General features: G+C 41.8%; 1 protein-coding gene across 3 annotated transcripts in view; it reads right to left on the minus strand.

Annotated features, from left to right (window-relative positions):
* Fyn (FYN proto-oncogene, Src family tyrosine kinase) overlaps window positions 1-24411 on the minus strand; it is a 200314-nt gene that overhangs the window by 170177 nt on the left and 5726 nt on the right. For 2 of the 3 annotated variants that reach the window (XM_046429929.2, XM_058574384.1), the window contains exon 2: window positions 5600-5634. The exons of the other annotated variant lie outside the window; for it this stretch is intronic. The gene's annotated coding sequence lies outside the window, so the exon portion shown is untranslated. The remainder of the gene's footprint in view (window positions 1-5599; window positions 5635-24411) is intronic. 3 annotated transcript variants of the gene reach the window in all.

Here is a 24411-nt window from a genome sequence, read left to right on the forward strand (position 1 = left end):
ATGTTTTAAGCCATTCTTCATATATTTGATTAATAATCTTTCTTTCACATGTGATTTCAGCAGACAATAAGTCTATGCAAAACAGATGACCCAATGATGCCACCCTCTACCCAGCAGGCCTGGCTGCAGAAACAAATCACCCACTAACTCCCAGCTACAGAAGAAAGCTCCCTTGTAAAGCAAATGATACAAAGTAGGTGAGGCTTGTCTGGATTCTCTACTGTACCAAGGCCAGTGTCTCACCCCACTCACTCCTGGCAAGACCCAGCTCTTGTCTCCTGGGATGGTGAATGCTACTAAAGAATGTAACAAAATGATCCCCAAGCCTGGGAACAGCAGCAGAAAGAGAATGAGTGTCCCATAGGCTTCCACCACTCCTGTTTCCTAAAGAATATCATCCTTGGAAAACGCTCTCAGGCCATCAGTGGGGAACATCTCACAGGGCCAGGTCAGGTTCAAAGAGATGATTCTGGACTGGGGTTCTAACTGCTTCTTGAAAAATAACATGATTATTACTTTTAAAGCCACAAATAAGGGAGAAAGTTCTTTTAAATTCAATGAAGAAAAAAACCCCGAAATATGTGTATAAAAAGACCAGCTAAATTACAGGAGGCTAATAATGATTTATTGGTCTTCTGCTCTGCTGAGCATCAGTGCAGGACAACATCCACTATGGAGTGGCAAGAGAAGAATGTGCCAAGTCTGAGTAGTACTTTGGGATCTGGCCACTTCCTAGAGTCAGTCCTTGGGCAAATCATTTTACTTCTCTCTGGTTTCATCCTCCTCATGTGCAAAATGGTGCAAATGCCTAAGACAACATGACCACTGGTGTTCGTTAACATTTGAGGAATGAGTGAATGAACTATTCTGTATCTAGGTCTGAACAATCCACACCAAAATTTTCAGCTCTTTCCTTGAATCATGAGGGTAACATTTTTATCGGTAGCTCTTCCAGCTGTCATTAATATCTGCCTGAATTTATAATGTCTAGAAAGAGGAACCTTTTATTATTTGGGAAAATTTGAATTGGCAGAGGGCATGTTTTTTCTTCTTAGACAGTAGCACTTTTACAATCCAGAGATTTATGTAAAAGAAAAGTTGGTCAGTTATTATGGGTGATGCATAACAACTATTTTTGGTCCATGACTAAAAATGTTTGTCTTTTGAGTCTAAAACAGAACTCTAAGCATGCTCCTTCCTCCTAAGCTCACTCTCCCTCTTTCCCCAATCCAAAGCCATTCCTTTTTCCTGAACCCAGTGGCTGGGAAAGTGGGCAGTATAAAAAGTGACCCTTACTCAGTGATATATTGAGGTTGGGTCCTTCCATTGCCTGATCACCATCCTATTGGTCAGTCTGGATGTGAGGTTGGGATAGGGGGCATGGAAAATGTATGTGAACCTGGTCTCTTACAGTACCTGAGCACATACATCAGGAAATCTACAAAACAACCCCCACCTGCTCTCAGGAGCTGCCCTCTCTAGTCCCCACTCATCAGGAGGTACCACAAGTACCCAGTGTCCCTTGCTCCCCATCAGGAGAAGACTAGATAACAAAGGTGGCAGTAGGCTGTGTTTAGGCTGTTCTTCCTTCCATATCGTTCCTTTCTCTCTCTTTCTCTCACACCTCCCTAAAGCAAACAGCACACATTGGCAGGTAGTGCACCCCAAAACCATTCTCCTCCCCCATTCACCCTGGAGACAAATCCTCATGCTAATCTACAGGCAGTATTTTGAAGCTTTTGGACAACCCATAGAAACACTTAACCTCCTGGCCCCAGGGAATCCAATTTCTCCCACTAAAGGAAAAACTTACATATAGAATTAATTTTCCACCTCTTGCCCAACAGTGTTGGAATCATATATGTGTGGCTTTAAAGCTTAATTCACTTACAGGCTCAAATTTCAAACCCTTAACTGTTTAGAACTAGTTCCTCCCCCCATAAGACTATTAACCCAACTATTAAGAATCTGGGCTATTTTTATCATTTCTCTTAGGACTTCAAACCAAACCACTGCTGAAAAATGGAGCAACCTCCACATATGTTTTATGTGTTCAGATAAACACATTTTGAAGGATTCACTCAGAGGAAAATGAAACATTTCTAAAACAGAAGGTAATTTTTTCTGTTTGCTTTTCTTTCTGAATGACAGGTTTTGTTTTGGAAGACCTCTATGTCTATCAACTAGGCAGTAGTATTTGTGGCCATATTTGTGGCCTGGATGCAGCTGTCTAAACCCTGAGAACAGTTGGAATGGCGATACAGAAATTCTTGGTTGCACTGAAACTGCAGAAATGACAGGGAACTTTCTCATGGCAGCCACTGAAATACTTTTAATCATACTAAACAAAGGCCATTCTGGATGCATGAAAATCAAACCTCTCTCCTCAGCCCTTTGAGAGTAGCTATGTTATGAACTAGATGTCTTTTTAATCAAACCCATTTAAATCATGATGACTCAATATCATGAGCTTTTTATACACAAAAGTACATTTTTGTTCTTCTGACATAATTCGATGATGTATCCTTCAAAATTCAAAAGAATATGGATTTCGCTTTTAGAAGATATACTTTGTACTTTCTATGCAGTGATTTATGGGAACCATAATCAGGACTCAAAAATTCTGGAAGATGCAACACACACACACACACACACACACACACACAATAATATTTTCTTTGTGCCCTTAAGGTTTCTCCCTCCTTTATCTCTGGACTCTTTGCTGGCCCAAATTTCTTCATTCTTAAGAATTATCTATTCATTTGCTTGAAACATTGCACTTTTGGAAAGAAAGCTGAGGAGTGACTATCTTATCTCCATATAATGATATTAACAAGCATGTTTTTTTCACAGATAAAACCCCTAAATGGAGAACAGAAGCCATGATTTCTGGGGTGTACAATGAGATTTTACTTTGCCACATACCAAGGTGGATTTCAGTGGTTCTCATCACCCCTTAATTTGGTCACATGTCATTCATTCATGCCTGTGGTCAACATTTTTAGAGGGTCTGCTAGGCTTAGCACAGATAAAGATTCTGACCTGACAAAGCTTAAGTTCAACAGGGAACACAGCTATGAGGCAGATATTGTATGAATAACTACACAACTCCAACGACGACAACTTTGAAGACGCACATAGTAATAGGACAACCACATTCAGGCTAAGGGGCTGGGGAAATGTCAAGGAAGAGCTCTCTAGACAGGGACACTACATCTGATTAGAACCCTACTACAATTGCAAAGCCTCCAGCAACTCATAGTGAGGCACAAGGTTATAATGGGTAAGTGTAACATACACCAAGTACTTAGTTCCATAAACTATAGATATTGAGTAATTTAGAACTGATGCTGATTTATATTTGAGCTTCAATATGTCAAAATAAAGCTCATTTTCATAGAGTTCTGTCATTACAAAAATGTTCAAAATAAGAGGAAACACAAAAATCCATTTAAAAAACAAACACAATGATGTTAGTGATTTTTCTCAATTGGGTGGGCCACCAGGTATCATTTATTATATAACGGAAGCACTCCTATATGAGATTCAAATTGGCAGATACATAAACAGAGAACAACAACAACAACAAAAAACCTGGTACATTGTAAAAAAGAGTTGGTACATCGTGCTCAATAGCCTTTTATCAGCATTAGATAAAGATTCTGAATTAGAGCTTTTGAAACAGAGAACGCCCCTAAAATGGTTGGTTAAGTGTTTTTCAGGTCATTAACTGCTTGACTGAGAGGGAGCAGGCAGAGCCCTTTAGAGGCAGCTCAAGTTCACTTTTCTTCCCAAGAAACATTTCCCACCCTTTGCCTGGCTTCCCTTATTCTGAGTTCCCTCAGTACTTAGAAATATCCACAGGACAGGGTAAGTCACACTCGTTCCCTCCTTTGCTGGACACTCATTGCTGCCAGTGTGGCACCAGGAGGTACAGCTGGCGAGACTGCGCCTTCCTGGAGCTCCCGCTCCCTGGCTGGCTCCATGGCCGGCCCTATCAAGCTCTCTTCAAACTGGCGGCCATTGGCCCTTTTTCCATTTTGGTAGAAGACTCAAGTCAGTAAACAAAAAAATATGTGCATGGTTTGTGTTTCCAAGTTAAAAAGTGAATATTTTTACTTGGACCTGAAAAAGGAACCACTTTCCTGATGGGAAAATGAGGCTCAGAGAGGAGAAATGATTTGCCTAAGGTCTTACAGCAAGTTCACAGCAGAAGTGAAGCAAGGGTTCAACTCCTTCCAATCAGGCCCTCACCCCATCTACTGAGCCCTGCTGTTTTCCAGTGTAACCTTCCTGTGGGTGTAGAATTCATTCTGGCTGAGCTGGACAGGGCAGGGCAAGCTGGGCAGCCTTAGTAGCACCAGCTATTTCCTGGACTGTCACTTCCAGATGCCCCACCCTGCTGTGGGCTTGGGTTATCCCAGGAAGGTCGCAGTGCTGACCTCCCATGGGGGAGAGCCTTTGCAACCCTTGACCTCCATGGGCAAAATCTAATTGCACAGTGATTCTGCAAAGGCTTCCTCTGTCTTGTCACGACAAGAGTCTTTCTATTTCCCCAAGTTCCCTCTGGATTGTTTGAGCCGAAAAGTCCATGACTCAAAGTAGAGGATAGGCCACTCTACAGATGCTAGGAGCCTGCAGGCAGCCAAAGGTCAGGGGTTGCTCATGATTATTCTAGAACAATATACTTCCTCAACTTAAAGCTACATTGGCTGCATTCAGAATAGCTGTAGTTCAGGGAGAAGAACATCTCTTGCATTCAAATTCAAAATGAGAAATAACCCCAAATCACTGATGATAAGTGGCAGCCCCTGAGGGTCAGGGAAGAGAGGAATGTAACTCAGAAAGAAGAAAATGACACCCCAAGCCATGTATCTGGACAGAAAAGGGCTCCCCAAGTGGCCACTGAGACCTCTGTCAGGTCAGTCTTTCTGGGGAATCTGAGGAGCCTAGGAGATGAGAGAAGGGCAGGCAGAGATGAGTACACAGTTCATTTACTCATGTTCTCAAGAGCTTTCTGAACAGCCCCGCCCTTGGCCTGAGCTTCCAGAGCCCCTTCTGCATAGCTCTATCTGATGGTACCATAATTACAAAGTAATTGTCTGTCACATTCATTTTTGCCTCAACAGAATCCACTATGGTGTTTAATGCTCAGCAGGCACCAAAAACTGTTAAGCGAATGAATGATCTGTTACACAGTGGTCACAATTTAAAGATATAAATAGGGTAGAGGTAAGCAGTAGCTATCTGAGAGTGCAGGAAAAAATGGCCATAATTGGATAAAAGGGAGGTCCCTTAACCAGTCTGAAGAGAAAGCACCCCTATCCCTCATTAGTCCCAGGGGTCATCAGCCATGGGATAGTTGTCCCATTCTATTTTGGGGATGGAGAGATCTAAGTTATAGATAAATATGTTTCCAAAATTAAATAAAGATCTTCTTCCTATTTCATATAACAATTCCATCCTCAACTCAACTTCTCAGAAACTTAGGGCCTCAGCCGCAACCCCAAGATGAGAGTGAACTTTGTCCTGGGTTGTCACAGGAGATCCTCTCTAACTCACAAAGTATATGCCTTTCGTGTGAAATGTGTCAACTTACTTTTTCCACGTCTAGAGCAGCATCCTGCTTCAATACTGTAGAAGGAGAAAAAAAAAAAAAAAACAAATAGTGAGACATCAAAAGAGAACCAAGCATTCTGCTCCTGTAAACCACCCACAAAGCACCACCAGAGAATTTCCATTTACCCACAAATTTTTTCTCATTCACACAATTGTTGCTAAGTCACAGTTGCCACAAACACCTGCTTGAAAATGCAAAGACCTGGCCCTATACCACCAAAGGAAGACAACATGAGATTTTAACTTTCTGGAGCAGGGAATACAAGGAAGAAATTCCTGAGTGTGTACACACACATGCCCATGTGCCTTCTTCAGGGTCTCCATGAGTTATCTATGTTGGGCACATTAAAAACAAGTCTTCCAAGGTCTTACTCGACTTACCTCTTGACTTAAATCTCTCTCTAGGGGCCCATATATGCCCCACTTCCTGTCTTACTGTGGGTGAACCTCACTGTCAAACCAGCCTTCTTGAGACGGCCTCTGTTTTCCATCAGCTGGGGTTCCTTTCTGCCAGAGGTTTGCCAACCCACCAGATTGAACCAATTTATCCATGGAACTCTAGCCCCAGATTACTTAGAACCTTATGACAGTCTCCTGGCAAGGCTGAGCTGATTCTGAGGATACCCATGTCCACTTGACGTCATCTTTAAAGTGCCAGGGGTAGGATGTCAGATTTTCAGTTTGTTCATACACTTTGCCTCAATCTGCCGATATTATGATACATCATTTATCATTTGAAATTTTAGCTGTTTCAATAAAGCCTCAGTATCTAAGGGGAATAATATAAATGGTTGAATGGAGTTATGTTGACAACAATATATGAAGGCAAAGTGTGAAGTAGAACCTGAAATTTTAAAAAGGCAGAAACAATTTATCCTGTTGTAGTTGAGATGCTTAAGTTCCTTTCAGTATGCTTCTCAGCATTTTTCTTCCTGGTCTATGGTTTTAAACACCCCCATTATAAATTATTATCTCCATCAAAAGCAACCCCCCCCCACACACACGAGAATTTTTACACTGTTTGAAAAGACGTATAATTAACAGTAACATCTTTGTTTAGTTTAATCAAAGATGACTCAGAATGAAGGAAAGAAAAAGTGACCATGGGGAAGAGAATTAGAAACTCATATATTGTTCTCTGAAGATGGGTATTCAAATCATGAACTCGTTGCAGACAAGCAAGAAACCACTATGGAGGTCGGAGGGAGAGAATGTGCTAATCAGCATGCCTCGATAGCCGTACCTTAGCAACCCACCTCTTCGGGCTTCTGAGACATGCTATCCTGCACTAACCAAGGAGACACCACAATATATGACCTTTCATCTGGCTAGCTCACCAGGGTGCTAGACGCTGCTGTGTTGTACAAAACAGAAATTCTCTTTGTCCAGAAATTTAATTTGCCTCCCTATAACCAGAGAAAAGCAATTCAGCACTGAGAACTTTTCACCAAAGGGAACATATTTACAGTGGAAGTTTGACTTCCCTTCTTGAACATTCTTATATAGGTTAGGAGAGCTGTTCTGATTTATAGGTCACAACAAGAAGTTTTCTGTTTGCAAAGTGAAAGACTCCTTCATCTGCCTCAGAAAAAACACTTGAAGAATCTTTACCCTTTTCCAGGGTAGAAAAGAAACTTGCATATTGCATATCTTATGCATATCACATAATTGCAGCAACGCAGGATGCTGGAGTCTCTAGGCTCTGAAGGAATGAGCCTTTGCTCCACAGCACTTCAGCAACCGGTATCAGTAGGGAAACTGGAAGTCCATTCGGAGCTGCTGGCTCACTACCACACACAGTCTTATTCTCCACACATGTATATAGCACCATCCAATTTATTTTTCAGGCGCATTAAACAGATGGAGTTAACTAACAAAGACAATGTACGCATTATCCTATAGCCATAAACCGAAAGAGGGAGACCATAGCTTTAACATGAACAACTTTCAAGCAAGACTGCTTGAGATATTTTCAGGCACCAGTTCCATTGTTTCAAGGAGGACAAGAACAGATAAAATGAATTTCCTAAAAGTAAAATTTACATGGCAATCCCATTTGGAATGAATAGTGGACTAGGGATGTTACTCAGTGGTTACACAGCACTGGATTCAATCCCCAGCACCAAACAAACAACAATACCAACAACAGCAACAACAAAAACATACATTTATTAAGTAAAAGTATTTCTGAAAAATTGAGAATAAGTTTTAGCTATCAAATGTTTAAGTGAAAAAGATACTTTTTATTTAAATGACTCCTTTTAAAAAATAATTTCTTCAAAAAATTGACCAATTATTCTGATTTATCTATATTCTGAGTCTAAGTTTTATGTTTTATATTTCCAAGCCTGAAGGACAGATAGGCTCCTCCAACTCCCTGTGTGAGCACATGTGTGTAGACAGAGCCACGGATATACAGTTATACAGACATTATAAACAGTTGCCTTCCTATTCAACTCTGGGCTTTGGGACATTAGAGCATTTTTCATGCTTTTATTTTTCCTGCTAAGCATTTTTCGTGCTTTTATTTTTCCTGCTAATGTTTTATTTGGCAAACAATGAACATAACCCAGATACTATAGTGAAAAGGCTGATCATAAATGCTACAAATGTATGATCAACTGCAGGAATTGAAGTCAAAGGACAAGACCTTGACCAAAAGTGAATTAATCCAAACTATTTAGAGCAGATCAACCTCCCACTTTGGAGGAAGATATAAGTTCTCTAAAAATAAAACTGGGAAGTCCTCCACTTTGAATTCTCTTCTGACATAGTTATTCTTCCAGCCTCCCTGCTCTCCTATATGCCCACAGCAGATCGCCCCACAGACCTTACAGAAGGATGGCTCAGGCAGAGAGAGCAACCAGATGGTCAAAGGAGCACTGGTCACGTGAATGACAGTGAATGACAACCGACTTGGTAGTACTACAGGACAGAGTGGTGGCTAAGTGCATGGCAGTAGGCTGCAGGGGGAAAGGTAGGAAACTGAGACAAGAGGTCAGATTGTGACAGACGTTGTAGGCCAGCTGAGAAGTTGCCAGAGGTAGGAGCAAACTTTTGCATGGTACCTCTGTAATTTGAATCTGTGTCTATTGCAATGAGGGGCAGGAAAAGAGACGCAGCCTCGAGCATATGCCTGGCACGGGCTAAGTGCTGTCATTCCAATCTCGCCAACCCTGCTGGGTAAGTATAATTTTCTCCTCATCAGCCTTCAGTGCCCAGCTCACAATCATCTTTTCACTGTTTTCCTTGCCCACACTTGTGTACAGAATTAGCTTTCCCCTCTGCTGTGTTCTTCCTATACTTTATGTGGGGCCTGTTTCATTGCCTCCCTGTTAGAACTGCTACCTCTCCAGGGGCCAGGATGGCCCTAACCACTGTGCCCATAACATGCAGGAGCTGGTGAGGAAGGGGTGACAAGTGAAGGGGTGACAAGCGGCAGTGACAGAGTGGCTAATGAGTCTATATTAAATCAAACAGAGCCCATTCCTTCCTGCACTACAAGGTGGTGTGCGCGTATTGGATGGGTGGAGACCAAGCGTATAAATGCAGAGAGAGCCTGACCACATCTCACACACAACATGCTCTCAACCAGAAGATGACCTTCTTCTTCAAATTCCATCTTGGGCCTTTAGCTTCAAAATAAATGACAGAGATCAAATCTGGAATTTTTACGTTAATATTAACCAGCAATTCTTGTTATTTAAAAAATGTGATTGAGAAACTGAAATTCAATACATCATGGTCATAATCACATCTTATAATGAATTCAAGATTTAAATCATTGTTCAGGGTTTTGCTTGATTATTGAAAAAAATGGGAGATGGAAAAAATGAGATATGCCTTTCTCTTGCCATAGTATATTCTCTGTTCCAAATTCAACCTCTTCTACTACTTACAAAAGATTTAAAATATTCATTGACCTGCCAAAAAACATCTGCACGTTACTGGACACATCTTCGTCTTCACATAGTTACATCTGAATGGTTTCTTTCTGCTCCAGGGATCACAGCTCTATTCAATCACAACTAAAGTGGGAACCTCAGAACTGTACGTGGTGTGATGTCAGTGGCGAATGAGGATAAAATAGCCATTTGATAGCAATTTCCTTATCAAGCCTGTCAACAGGGACAAGTGTTCCTTCGGTTATTCTTAACTTAGGATCCAAAGCACAAAAAAGACCAGGCAGGGCCAGACGCTGCTATAATCCCAAAGAAAGCTGAGACACATACAGAGCATACACAGAAGTTCCTCAATGCTCTCTGGTAAAGGGGAGGCCCCTGGCTCTCTGCCTGAAGCCCAGGAACAGGCCCACTTTCACAGTGGGCTCTCCCAGGCCAGTGCAGCTGCAGACAGGCACGCAGTGTGTGGGACCATCCACGTTCAAGGTCACCACAATTGCCTGTGCACCCCACAGCTGGATCAAGCCCCAGAGACAGGGCCCAGCTCAGACAAGGCTCTTTGTTGTGAGACATTTCTCGTTGCCCTGTTTCCCCAGGAAAAAGGCATTTTCCTCTAGCCATTCATCCTGGCCCCAGACTACCTCGCTCTCCAGAGTCTTCCTGCACACAGAAAACTAACGATGTTAGAGATGGTGGCAACTGCAACCTCTTCTCCTGTCTTGCCCCCCAGGTGAAGCAGTAAGTGCATGTTTCAAACAACAAGGAAAGCAGGGCAGCGACAAGGCCGGCACAAGTTGATGCCACCCCAGAGGCGTCTTTAGCACACTTCCATCCAGGCGAGAGTCTACTCTGGTAAAGGACAGCAAAGGTGTCGGGGGATACCCTTGTGTGTCGCACACAGGGAGGGCAGCACAGGGGTCAGTCAATGCTGTATGTGCTTTCGTTCTTAATGACATAAATATTCACTTTGCCTCCTAAACAGGTAATATATGCTCATTGAAAACTTACAAGATATGAAACCTAGGTTAGGCCAGAGCTTCTCCTTTTAGCCAGTGTTTCTCTGCACATGTAAAAGTTAGATTTATGGCCAGCACCTCTGTCTAGCACACCGTGACAGAAAGCGCACACAGCTTCTGACGGAGGCAACCAGTGCTGTTCACTGCAGCACCTATTTTAATTAGGAAGGGACAAAATGTAGACTCTACCACCTAAGGATGCCCCTCACCACTGACCTCTAAAGTACTCTCTAAAAAAAGAATTCTGGTCCACAGTCAGGGAGGAAGCAGTCGGCTGGGAAACCAAGTTCAATCCCCAGCTTTGCCTCTTATGGGTTCTGTGACTGGGTGGTAAGGGATGCAGTAAGGGTCACATGTCAAAAAAAAAAAACAAACACAGAGGTCAGGGAGGTAACACTAGCAAAAGCAAAGCAGGTGAGCGGAGGCAGGATGACTGAAGAGCCCAGCCCCCTTCTAAGAGGACAGTCACACGCTGCCTGCCGGAGCAGACTGCTGTCACTACAGAAGGCACGTTCACTTTTGCCAAACCTGCCATTTTTTTTTTTTTTCAAGAGAAGCTGGAAACCCTGGTTTTTATATAAAAATGCCCTATTTAAAACTGTGTGTTTACATTTTTAAAATGTGCCATGCAAATCATAATGCCTATGCCTTTTCTGTTAAAGAAACTGATTGCTATCTGCTCAACTCCTGGGGGGTTATTTAGGAACACAAAAGTTTTTATTGTCATAAAAACAAGATAACGCAAATACATTCCAATTCACAAAGAGGGGTGGCAAGTTCCTTTTGTTTATTTTTTAAAACCAGGGTTGACGCCTACAGGGTTTGGTACTTTGTAGAAATATTGAAAAGTATACTTGAGCACATTAGCTTCTTTAAAAAAGAAGAAGAAGAAGAAGGAGAAAGAGAAGGAGAAGAAGAAGAAGAGGTAAACTGTAGTAGACTTAGAGAATGGGGATGTGACAACTGGTGATCCCAGATCAAACAGTGGAGTGAAAGGCTGCTTGGAATGGCTTCAATTGCTATCAAATGCCATGTGGAGACAGGTAATGTAATAATCCTCTCAAAAAGCACTGTGGTAAAAGGCAGCAGAGAAGCAGGGTACTAGCCAGAGGAGAGTGGGTGGGGGTGAAGAGAGTATATCATTAAGAGAGATAAAATGACACGTGCATTCATTACATGATTATCACATTAAAGCAAACAGACAAAAACCCCCCAAGTGCCACCTAAAAAAATTGTGTCAGCAAAATTCTAAATAGTGTCGGTGCAGTAAAAATTTTATTAGATGGAGTTCAGAAGCTGAGATCCAGTTATTCAGGTTTTTCTAAACAAGAAGTCAGAAAAAGAAAAGGGGTGGGAGAAGAAAAAAATGAAAAATCTTTACTACAACACACACTGCCCCACATTTTACACTGTGCCGTTTCTGTATTTGTCCTTTTTAGCCTACTTCTCTCACAGTCTCTCTTTGCTGAAATACATTAGTTGCCATGGAAACGATGTCATAGTGTGTAAAACCATTTACTGTCCTTGGAAAGGCATTCATGATAAAACTGAGCAGTAGCATGTTTTGAAAAGAGAAGCAACAGAAAGCCGTTATGCCAGAACCCGGGGTCTCAAAATCGCGACTTCAAAGTAATCCTTCACCACCACCACCCTGTGTCCCTGAGAGCTTTTGCCTTTCAGTTTCCCCCAATTATCCAGAGGCACACCTTACCTAGTTATGTAGGCCAGATGTGCTTAAAACAAAGTCCCTGATCCGATGCTGATGAAAACAATAGACTCCCTATAATTCATGCTTCCTTCCATGCAGTGGGGAGGGGCTAGGAGACTACAGAATCAGAACGGTCGTGTGCATCACAAGACCTCTGCTAATGGAGAAGACCTGGTCCTGGAATACATCTTGCTCTCTTAACTTCTTGATCAGAGACAGAAATAATATTTGGGATCTAGAGATTTGGACCTGAATTTCCTTAGTCCTAGGAATTAGCAAGACACTCCCTCTCTTCAACTCTAAGTAAGTCGCATTCATTTCATCAAGTAAACAACCTGAGCAACTCTCTCATGAGCCAGAGTGACAGAGAGAAAACAGTCAGGTAGCTCTTCCTGGAAGCTTATTATTCAGAAGGGGGCAGCTAGCCAAAGGCAAGGGCCCAGAGGGCCCCTTGGGCCACAGTGGAGCACCAGACCTGATTTCAACTGCGATAGGAAGATGCTGAGGGAAGTGATGTAATCTATTTTTAAAAGCTCCCTCGGCCATTGTGGGAAGTAGAATCGGATGGGGCAAGAGTAGAGAAGGACAGGGCAGCATGGTTGCAGGAATAATACAGTCTGGGTGAAAGAGGAGGACATACAGCAGATGGAGCAGTGTAGTCTAACTAGGGTGAGTGTGTACCCTGCATTGTCTGTGACAGTGCTCATCCCCTCCTGCTGCCCCAGCAGTCTGTCAGAGTAAGCATTTGTCCAAGACGTTTCACTTTGTAAACCAAGTGTTACTATTAGGTGCATGAAAACACACCAGGAGTGAGTTTTGTAACCTTTACTTCACAGTTGCAGCTTCTGCTATGGTCTTGCATATCCGTGAGACAACTCTATGGCAAAGGGAATTTACCTTAACACGTGATTAAATCTGAAAGATGACCGATGGCCATCCATCTTTTTTCCTGTCCTTTTCCTATCTTGGTGTAACACCTCCTTTTCAATTGCAACACACAGAATGTTCACCGATACAACAAGGAGCACTTGGACGTGAGCAATCTAGAAAAGCTAACTACACCAGTTTGGGCAGTGAGAGAAATATTCTGCATTGCTACTCCCCCTCATTGGCTGTCACTGTGCTGGGACCCATGGCAAGCCTGAGAGGTACAGAACACCAAGTCAGAAGGGTGAAAGGGAAGCACAGAATGCTATACATGAAAAGCATACATGAAATATTTTCAGGAAATAGATCTGCTAAAGATCTTTTAAGGAATTGTCTGAATGCCATCATTACAGTGTTTTTCTCATTTATTGAATGGTCATATTATTTTATTTTTGCAATATCCTTTTTTTTTTTTTTTTTGGTGCTGCTAGGCAAGTCACACCACAGACCCCAATTTTGTTTTTCAAGAAAGTTGATGATACATGTTATTTAGCACAGAATGCTTGTTGATATTGACTAACCACCATGGGAGCCACAGGGGTGTTCCTGACTACATAAACCCCAAGTCACAAATCTGCTAAAGAGGCACCAGCAAATGTTAATATTATTGTATTAAGACAGTGCTGATGACAATTTGTTCTTAATTGATTCTGCTCTCCTACCAGGTGTGGTGGTGGTGCATTTCTGTAATCCCAGTGACTCGGGAGCTGAGGGAAGAGGACTAGCTTCTACAACTTAGTGAGAGACCCTGTCTCAAAATTTTCAAATAGATAGGTAGATAGATAAGTAAATAAATAAAAGGGCTGGGGATTTAACTCAGTGATAAGCACCCCTAGGTTCAATACTCAGTACCACATAAATTCATTTAGATTACTTTTGAAAGGATGTGTGTGTGTGTGTGCGTGTGTGTGTGTGTGTATGTAAAGTATCTGTAATGCATCAGCTTCGTTAGCAGAAAAAAAAACCTTATAAACAACTCAATGATTCCAATGTTATGGTAGAATCATCAGGTATTTTAAACTATTTCATGGAGTCAAAAGAAAGTTTGGAGAAGTTTATTCTGTCATAGGTGAAACAGCTCCTGTTATTGTAAACACTGCTGTAAATTGTACAAAGTTCAACACAGAAGATGAAATTACTTGTTTTTGCAGTGATGATACATATAAAAATTTTGTGATGCTAAAAATAATGTTCTTTGGTGCTGGAGTTGTGGCTCAGTGGTAGAGTGCTTGCCTAGCATGTGTGAGGCACTGGGTTTAATTCTTAGCACTGCATATAAATAAATGAATAAAATAAAAGTCCATCAACATCTAGAAAAAAATTTTAAAAAATAATGTTCTTACTTTTCAAGAAACCTATGGAGCAGAAAGTGACTTAGAATTTGGGGTGGCACATGCATAATTTATAACTGCATTCAATCCAGGTAGGTATAGCCTCCCAAACATGAAAGAAAATTGTAGATGTAGAAATTGACAAACTGTAGTATATATGCCCAGTTAGAAAAACTGAACCTACAAAATTTTTGTGACAAAGCCAATGTTCAGTGCAAAAAATACTTCAGCACAGCAGTACATGCCTCCCTTTGCCATATGTCATTCATCATCACCTGGGTTGTGTTTGAGAACCCACTCTCTGAATTGACCTGGGTGTGCCTTAACACTATGATAGGCAAGTCTTCTGAAGTTTGGGTGCATTCTGTTCCAAACCAGTTGGAAATCTTTGATCAAAGCAATGCATGAAGCACAAAAATAGTCTAGCTTTTGAAGACGTTGCAGTTATTGAAAATAAGGCTCATGAACAGAAGATGTTGAAATTCATCCCAATGAAAGCAAAGGAAGGAGGAACTGAACACATTAAATGATAAGACTTGAATACTACCCAAGATTTAACTCTGAAATTATACTATGATGTTTTGTAATATCTTGACTCATGGCAATCTTTTGATGGTGCTCCTAGATTTAATTGGATACATTTATGGTCTGTAACAGAATGGGGTGAAATTGAGAAGGCCCATGATTTTATATCATCTACATCTGACAAAACATTCAAAAAGATCACACATCAATTTATTTCTTAAGTTTTGTCTTGTAAAAACATTTGTTGAAGATAAGAATTCTAAATGAGGGGGAAAGACCTGTGAAAATATGAACAAAATATTTACATATTTCACTCTAAAAAAAAAATTGTCTCAGAAGAGCCCCAACTTAGCAAAATTGCTCTGAGCTTACCAGGGACTTTACATCTGCAGAAAGAGCTATTTTCTCAATTAGAAATACTGTGGTGTACACATAAATGCCAACTGGAAGTATTAACTTCAAATACTAACTATAAACAACTCTGAAGGGATCACAGGCAACTTCATAAGAAAATTAAAAACAATTTATTCTTCATGAAAAGTATCAGTGAAATGCATACTAGAGACAAGGCTACAAAAACCAGGGCGAGTAAATTATGTAGCAAAAAATAATTACTATCTTATGTTTTTGCAACTGCTCAGATAAGTGATACAAAAGACTTTTATCTCTAATGTGTATAAACATGTTTAAGCTTTGATAATTTTGATTTTAAATAGATTTTGAATAGGAGTATTTCATAGGTCCAAACTATTTTTCTTAAAAAATCTGCCAGGTCATAAATCAGCATTTAAAAAAATTCTATTATTTTATCTATGCAGGAACACCTCCTGATTTACATTATGGCCCCATTTCCACCTCCCTTGATTACCACTGACAGACAAGGGAAAACATGAGATGCATTTATGTTTTGAGATTTGCTCAGTACCACGGTAATAATCTTCTGGTAGGAAAATATATAAACAGTGTCTCAATAGGCAGCTCCCCACCACACCTCCAACAAAGGCATGCTTTGAAAGCAGGCCTAAAGATTTTCCTTCCAAAATTACTAGGTATTTCCAGGAACAGCAGGTTTTGAAAGACATCTTCTTAAATGTAGCATCATCCTTGTATGAATGTCAGAGAGAGATGAAATGTAATTAAAAAGAGTTTTTCCCCTCTCTCATTTGAGTGTTCTGGTAAGTACGTATGAATTATACTTGGAAATGAATCCTTTCATAAACTGGTGCTTTATTTAGTACATGGGGATTGAATAAAAACAAAGAGCATTTCCCCTTGTATTTAGGAGCATATTTCTAGTCTTCACCCTGTTACCTTTAAAATAGGAAATGAAGAATTCAAACACAATAAAAATTCTTCTTTGGCCTCTATCATGGCAGGCAGTGAGTTCACTGATAAAGGCCCTGAAACTCTAATGTTTTCCACCCACCTGAGGCCCCCAGGGAACCAAGGTACTTCCTTGCAGTGCACTGGGAAGAACTGCCACCTGCAAACAATGGGCAGCCAGAATCCCCACCAATATCCCTACAATACTCTTTGAAACATCAGGTAGGCAGCTTTGCCCTCCAAGAGGACAGAACTTCTCACGTCCAAAATAAGCTTAATACAGGTATACTAAACCATGAATTACTCAAAGGAAAAGCATAAGTAAATCTGCCCCCAAACAGATAAAAATATAGCCCAAATGCAGCCCAAATGTGCACTTACTGCGTGAAGACCTGTGAAAGGGTTGAAATGGCTGAATCTCAATGGTTGAATTCAATTTGATTATGATCACTGTGTTCCTGCTTATGGTAGAAAGACAATCTTGCTATTTCCAGATAATGTCTTCTCTTCAGAGTTAAACCTTCAGTTGCTTCAGGCAAGTAGTCAAATTACTCACTTCCAATGCCCCTCAGGGCTGTTCCTTTCCCTTTCCCTTCTCACCCATGGGGACGATTACAGACCAGGCAGTAATGGAGATAGTGTCTGGCTCAAGTGCTGCCCTCCAAGCCCTCAGTGGCCTCTGTGGGATGTGTTGTTCCACTGTCTTGCTGATGTAGCCGGTCACCACCTCATAAGGGCTCAGCATATCTGTGGCCATGACCCCCGCTGGTCTCCAGTGGTGAGGTCAGCATGCTGCCTTCCACGCCCTCTCCATTTTGATCTCTGGCTCTTCAGCATCTCCATGTTCCCCAACCTGACAAGTTGGACTGCTGAGATTTCCCCTATGCCACCACATACAGGTTTTGGGAAACTGAAAGGGGACACTATACTGGGGCCTGCTTCTGCCTAACAATGCCCCACTGCAGGGTGCACTGCAAGGTGGGTTCCTTCCAGAATTCCTGACAGGATGCAAGGTACAAGTGCCCACTGCGTTGGGGGCTTCCTTCAGCCTCTTGGAGTTTCTAACATCTCACTTATCTCTCAAGCTGAAGTCCAGGAACTGGGGCATTGGATCTCAGTGACCCACCCATTTCTTAAGTCTAGAATCTCTGCAAGTTCTTCCCACTAACTCAGGAAGGGCTTCTCTCCTTCCTGGACAAAGAGAAACTATCCTGCAGCCTCCCTCCTTTTCACAGCTTACTGTGCAGGACATGCCATCCCCTTTTGCGATCTGGTTCTCTGGAATCCACAAGTCATTTTTTTTTTCCTAACAAAGCCTGCCTCTTAAATGAAGGCAGGGCTAACTGGTCTCTGAAACATGCTTGAAGGGCCTATTTTGAACGTCAAAAGCTGAACAATGTCTTCTTTGTCCTTGGCCATGTTCTGGTCTCCCCCTGAAGTAATAGAATCTTTAACCTCAATGGGGAAGACTCCCTGGGTGATAAGAATTAGGAGGAAGGGAAAGTAAATTGAATACCAGTTCAAAATATTATTCCCACTAAACCAGCTGCTCATGATGCAAGGTCTCGGAGGTCCAGAACATTCATCCAGGATTTAAAAGCAAGCAAACAAAACAAAACCAAAAAAGCACCAGCAACAGGCTGACATGTCCTTCTTCCAGAAGGCATCATTTATACATGTTTAACTAACGGCAAAAGGACGGATGGCTTTCCATTCTTGAATTCTTTACATCTGATATCCTTGATCCATACAGATACTCCCCTGTGGAACTCCTTTCTTCAGGGGCCTTGTCGTTTTGTCTCTCCTCTTCTAAATCTGCTGTGTTCACTCAATACATCCCTGAGACCTCAGACCCTTCCTTCCTTATCTGTTCACTCAGTCCTTCCTTACCTTATCTTACACCAGGGCTATTCAGCCTTGATCCCTACTTTCAGCTAATTCAGCTGATGTTTTCTTCAGTCGTTGAGAACATCCTACTCACTTGACTATTTGAGCCAATTCTTCACTCTAGGTCACCACAAGGTCAGATTTTCCATTCCCAAGGGACAAGCATTACCAGGCAAACTCACCAAATTGGGCTAAGGGGAACCATTAAAAACCAGCAAATTCCAGTCAGATCTAAATCCAGAATGTGTTTTATCTATCTATTAACACCCATCCTATACTTTAGTGCTTGTTTGAATCTTTTCTAGATTCTCTAAGCCCCTTCTGTCCATTATGCCATCTCTCTCTCCTACTTCACCAATACCTCCCTCTCTAGTGGCTCGGGGCAGGGAGCACTGAGAGCTCAGGTGGGTGCGTTGGTGGGGACCACAAAGCAGGGATTTTCTCACGGTGGCTGCTCTGGATCTCAGCTACATGAGATCATTGTTGTGAGGACTAGCCAGGGAATTTCATCCAAACAACACAGAACTTCTGTCACAACTGGAGGTATGAGGATCAGGGAAGGCAGTGGGGCTTGCCTTAGATGCCCCCTCCAATACTTTCATGCACTATGCTCTTTCCTGTATGGCATGTTGGCTGAGGTACAGCCAGAAAACTTTGGGGGCTGCAGTTTTCCAAGTGCCAATCCTCTTTGCCTCTTTGGATCATATTTCTGAATAAAATAACCAGAACTCATCCTTTTCCCAGGAGCTACTTTTACCCACAGAAGATCTGGTTCTGCTTGAGCCACATAGTCTTTACAGATTCTTCCCATGCACCCCTCATGGTCTTTGATAAGTAATTTTCAGCCCCTAAGAAAATTACCTCCAGAAAAACCTCTTGGTACCTGAAATCAAGAATCTGCTGAATAATGACTACAAAACAGTGGGAAGCTTAGAATCATAATCAACAAGCATTGAATAAGTGCACAACTTAATTTAGTATTACACAGACTTGCTTCTAAAAATGGACAATATTGACAATGACATGCACAAAAGTATCTGCACCTGAACAAACTAGGTAAATACAGAAAGTAGTGACATTATGTGCCAGCAAAGGGGAAAAGCACACTTTAGTCAGAGCAGAGTGTGATCTCCTACATTCAAGGCAGAGGTTGTGGTGGTGGGGAGGGGGCCAGCAAAGCATTTAAATCATAGACAGTGCTTGGTTAAGCAAGAAAAAACAACCTACCACCGGTTCCCAAAGATCGAAATAGCATTTCAAAAAAGAGGAACACAAGGTACGCAGCCCCCTTCCTTTTGCTATAGCAGCTGGCCTGCATCCACAGCTGCTCTCCATCCCAGTACACTGAATCTGGCATGTAGGTGAGGGCCAGGCAGGGGAAGCCAGTAATGAAGAATCCCAGCATGCTGTGTCCAGGTAGCTGAGGCTTAACGAATGCCTGGCAAACATTACCCCTCATGTTGATATGTCTTTTGTTACAGAAATGACTGGAGTAGTCCCTCCCCCAACCATGGAAAACATGTTATAAAGCTTATTTTCTATCATTCTTTTGAAGGATATACAAAGAAAAGGCTGAAGCTGGGCTGCTGTGTCAAATCCTTACTTTGTAGGAAGGACCTTAAGTCTGGGATAGAGCCCTCTGCTGCTAAGGAGATTCTTCAGATCATGCCACAAAGCAAACACAATTAATGCCTGGAGAGAAAGGCAATCCCACGGACAGGCTGTGTTCTGTCTGGCTGAGGGATCAAGTAAACCATGCTTTGAGAGGTCTAGAAATGGGTGGGTGCATAAAAAGCTAGCACCTGCTTTCTCTTCCTCAATACCAGCAGCCCATTCAGCTATTCTTCTCTCTCCCATCATTCAGTCTTGTACTCTTCTGGTCTCCTCCAGATTTTGAATCATTCTGTATTTTCTCCCTGGTCTCACATGTCATTCTGTACTGAATAACTTCCTTTTTTCTTTTTCTTTTTTGGTTAAAATTGTGTTGGTGAAAGCAGAAGGCAAAGAAGTAACTGCTTTTTTGATCACCTAGACTTTTAACAAAATGATTAAGATTCTAAACAAAAGATCTTAAAACACAAATCATTCCAAGATGCAATGGTAGTTCCTAAAATGGTCTAGGACAATGACCCAGCCTAAATCATATAGGAAGTAAATGTGCAGCCACCAGAAAATACAGAAACTCAACGTCCAAGCAGATGACACCCTAGCATCCAGATGCCCAGGAAACCAGCTGCACATTCAGGACATGTCTAAGTAACATCTGCTAAGTACCTACCTTGAGAGTGACACTGCACTGCATGCTATAGATGGACAGACAAAAAGGTGGCACAGCAAACAAGATTTGGAACACATGGGGCCAAGAGTCTTCGGTTTCCTAAGAGGGCAGGACCCATACATATGGATTTCGAGTCTCGGCTAAATCAATTACTGAGCTTGGGCAAGTCATAAAAATCTTCTGAACCTTGGCTTTCTTGCATCAGAATTTAACTACTAATTTAAGTCATCAGTTACTGAAAGCAATTGAGAGATACAAATGTTTAATGGAAGAGAAGGAGAAAACTGGTATTTCAGCTGGGCCTTGACAAATGAATGGGATTCTAATGGAAATGAAGGATTTGTGGATTCCAGGAAAGGAAAAGAAAGGCCAGAACACCTCTTTCATATTCATGAGATAGCAGGTGTTATCCAGCTTTAGTGTGGTGGTAGATGAGGTGAGCCAGGTGTGACTGGGAAGGACACAGAGACTGGGGAAGGCACAGCAGGCCAGGCTCTGGAATCTGGTCTTTCTGCTTCTATTTATTGTGTGGTTAGTAAAGGCAAAAGAATCAGTATGTACATCAGCCAGTACCTCCATTTCAACACAGATCTACGCCTCCACACTCAATCTAGAAAGTATGGGAAAAAGTGAAGCAACTGTTATTTGCAAACCATGGGAGAGGCTGAAGGGCACAACATATCAAGAGAACATCAAGAGAATGAGGATCCGGCAAAGGTGTACAAAGGACAGCCACACAGGGACATTTTTAGGGAGGAGACAACGATAAAAAATAGACAATGTTAGAATGTTACAGTTCACTGATAACTCAGCTCCAGAGTTTTAGATCTGAAAAACAATGAAGCATGGTGTTTGTATTTCCAGGTTAGAAAATAAACCAGACAATACAAGGTGATACCCTCCAAACTCTGAGAGAGCAACCGGAGAAACCATTAACAGAAATCAGTGCCTTTTCAAGTATCCCAGTGAGTACATATATGCTGGACTATGGGGAACACATCACACCATATCTGGACTGGAATTAAAATAAAATTAAAACAAAAATCAAATTTCACAAGTGACAATATTTGAAATTGTTACTGCTTCTAAGCAGACCCAACACACGTGGGGAAATGAAAGAATTTGGTGTTTATTTGCCTTTTCAGTAGAGCTTAAACTGGGCAGGATTTCACAGAAATACAGATTCAGTAACGTATTCTGGAGATTAAAAGAAGGCATGGGAAAAGTTCCCTGGGCTTTGTTGTGGGGAAGGAGATCTGGCTCAATTTTAATTTTCCATTAAAGGCCTACTTTTCAATACAAAGCAGATGGAATTCTTATACAACTCCTGAAAAGCCTACTATTTTTGGGTACCTAAAAGACAGAAGCTCTGAAGAAAATGAAAGTGTTTGAATTCCTCAGATAAAATCCCACCAGCACATTCAAAAGGTGCAGGTACTTGCAAATCTTTAAAAGACAAGTTAAGAGGTCCTTCCTGCGACAGGCTGCAGCTCCCTCTGACTCCAGCTAGCTGATGATTTCTACTTCTCTTCCGCCTACTCCCACCCTCATGGCTTCGAACTCCCTATGCCTGCTTCATTCCCTGATCTCCAGAAGCTGCCTCCTCATGCTTCTGTCCTCCCTGAAAAGATTTTCAAAGTGTTCCACCCTGCCTGCTCCCTCCCCACTGAAATCAGAACGAGGCCTGGGAATTCACATGGCAGAAGATCCTCAGGCTCTCATGCACCCCCCTGCTCATATCGTGAGATAAGACCTGGTTCCATGTATTCTCCATTTTCCAATCTTCCAGGGTGGATGGAAGAACAAGAGGGCTGATGTTCACCACGCACAAACGATGAGGTTTTAGGCTGGGAGCTGCTGGGTACCAACTTGCCCTCACAGTTCACAGGCTCCTTTGAGAGCTGGAACAAATTTAGAGTGAAGAGCTTGTGTAGCTTGCTAGCCATGTGGCCCTGACTAAATCAACGTCTATGCTTCAGTTTTCTCACCCTTTCAATGGAATAATGACAGTCCTCATGGAATAATGCTGGGTGTTGGCAAATCAACCATATGCAAGATAGAGTTACTGATTTCCAAAGAGCTCACAAATCAGTGTAAAAAGCCAGCACCGCCCCCACCCCGCCCCAGCTGACTCCCTCTGCTTTACAAGTCAGGCTATGATGAGGGGTACCTCAGTGCTCTGCGAGCCCAGATCGAGGAGTGAAGGGAGGGCTTCCCAGCAGCCATGTCTTGAGTGGAGTCACAGTGAGACAGAGGTGACTTTGAATCTCCCAACGAACAACATATAGCTAACTGTGCAAAGAAAAGGCAAGGAGGCAGGGAACAAGACACCCCATTTCAGAGCAAAGCAGGAGAGAATTGAGTGACACAGGCCTGGCCTCACTCTTTGTGAGCCTCAGTCTCTTTGTGTGACTAATGGGAATAACAATACTATGCCTGCCACAGAGTTGTAATGATTTAGTAAATTAGTGTATGTCAAGCACTGAACAAAGGCCTTCAGGGTTCAATAAAATGTAAGTGTTGATATTTGTATGGTGTATTCAGGGATGGGCAAGTAGCTGTTACGCTGTGTGTTTTTTGACACCATTAGAGACAGGGGAAAACAAGGCCAGAAACAAGGAGCCCCTTCAAAAAGCTTTCTGAACAAAAGTAATCAATAGGCTAAGGCTTTCCCTTGATGAACTTTTTTTTCTCCTAACAGCTTACAGTTAATAGGTGCTCAGTATATATTTGCCCAATCCTGTGAGGCGTGGCTTGAGGTCATGGCTTGCTTGCAAGGGCACAGCATGTGATAAACTCTGCTTCCCAAGAATACCTAAGAAGACCCAGTACAGCCTTCCCTTTAGAGCAAGGTGCAGAGCAGGCCACTCAGAAGCAGGCGGAGACGGATGGGAAGTGCTCTCGTCCAAATATTAGGACAACTTGGAGTCTCACAAACATTGTTAAAGTTTCATGAGTCAGTAAGCATTATCTCTGCTTCCCAAGTTTTTATTAGGCCATAAATCCAGTTCAATTTATATCCTTCTAGGATTACTGCGTTCTAATCAAGTCCAGAGTGTCACTTATTCCTAAATTGTCTATGCTGCATGTCACCCAAGTCCATCTGGATAATAATGTTCAGACTACTTATGTGTTTTAGTAGCTAAAAATTAGATTTGCTCAATCAGAAACACTAAAAAAAAAAAAAAAAGATTATATTCCTCTAAATAACCAAATCACTTTTTTTCATAGATATCAAGTACATGACAGTCATAATTCATGTTTTTTTTTTCCTACTCTGTAGTTCATTCTCCCTTTAGAAAGTCAGGATACATTGTGAAGTCAATCTCAAGGGACTTAATTGTAAATAGGTTAAAATCTGGTTGTCTGACTAAAACAAAGAAACTCTTTTAAAGGGCTGACTTCAGAGTGCTTTCCTGTTTCTATTCTCAAGAATAAAGAAGACTCAGTATTTCTTAAGAAGATTTACTAAAAATTCTATTTTCAATCATACCATATAAATGAAGTTCCTATCTTCTCGAAAAATTCTTGCTCCAGAACTGACAATCACCCAAATCTTTTTCTAAATTACTCGAAATTTCCTTATATGCACACAGACCATTTTCACCTTCCCTAAAGGATAGATGTTTGTGTGTGTGTGTGTGTGTGCACGCACGTGTGTGTGTGTACATATGTACATAATTACCACATAAACATATCACTTTTCCTTATGGCGACATTATTCTGAGTGCTTTACATTGATTAACTATTAACTCCTCAAAGTAGTTCCTGCTCACCATTTTAAAGATGAAGAAAGGTAGGCACAGAGGGAGGAGGTAATTTGGGCCAGCCCACATAGTTGGAGACCTGGACCCTGCTCCAACTCCATGCTTTTAACCTCATGTCCCACCTGAGC

The sequence above is a fragment of the Marmota monax genome, unplaced genomic scaffold, assembly GCF_021218885.2.
Source record: "Marmota monax isolate L192 unplaced genomic scaffold, Marmota_monax_Labrador192_F-V1.1 WCK01_AAM20220418_F8-fsc00276, whole genome shotgun sequence".
Classification (NCBI taxonomy): domain Eukaryota; kingdom Metazoa; phylum Chordata; class Mammalia; order Rodentia; family Sciuridae; genus Marmota; species Marmota monax.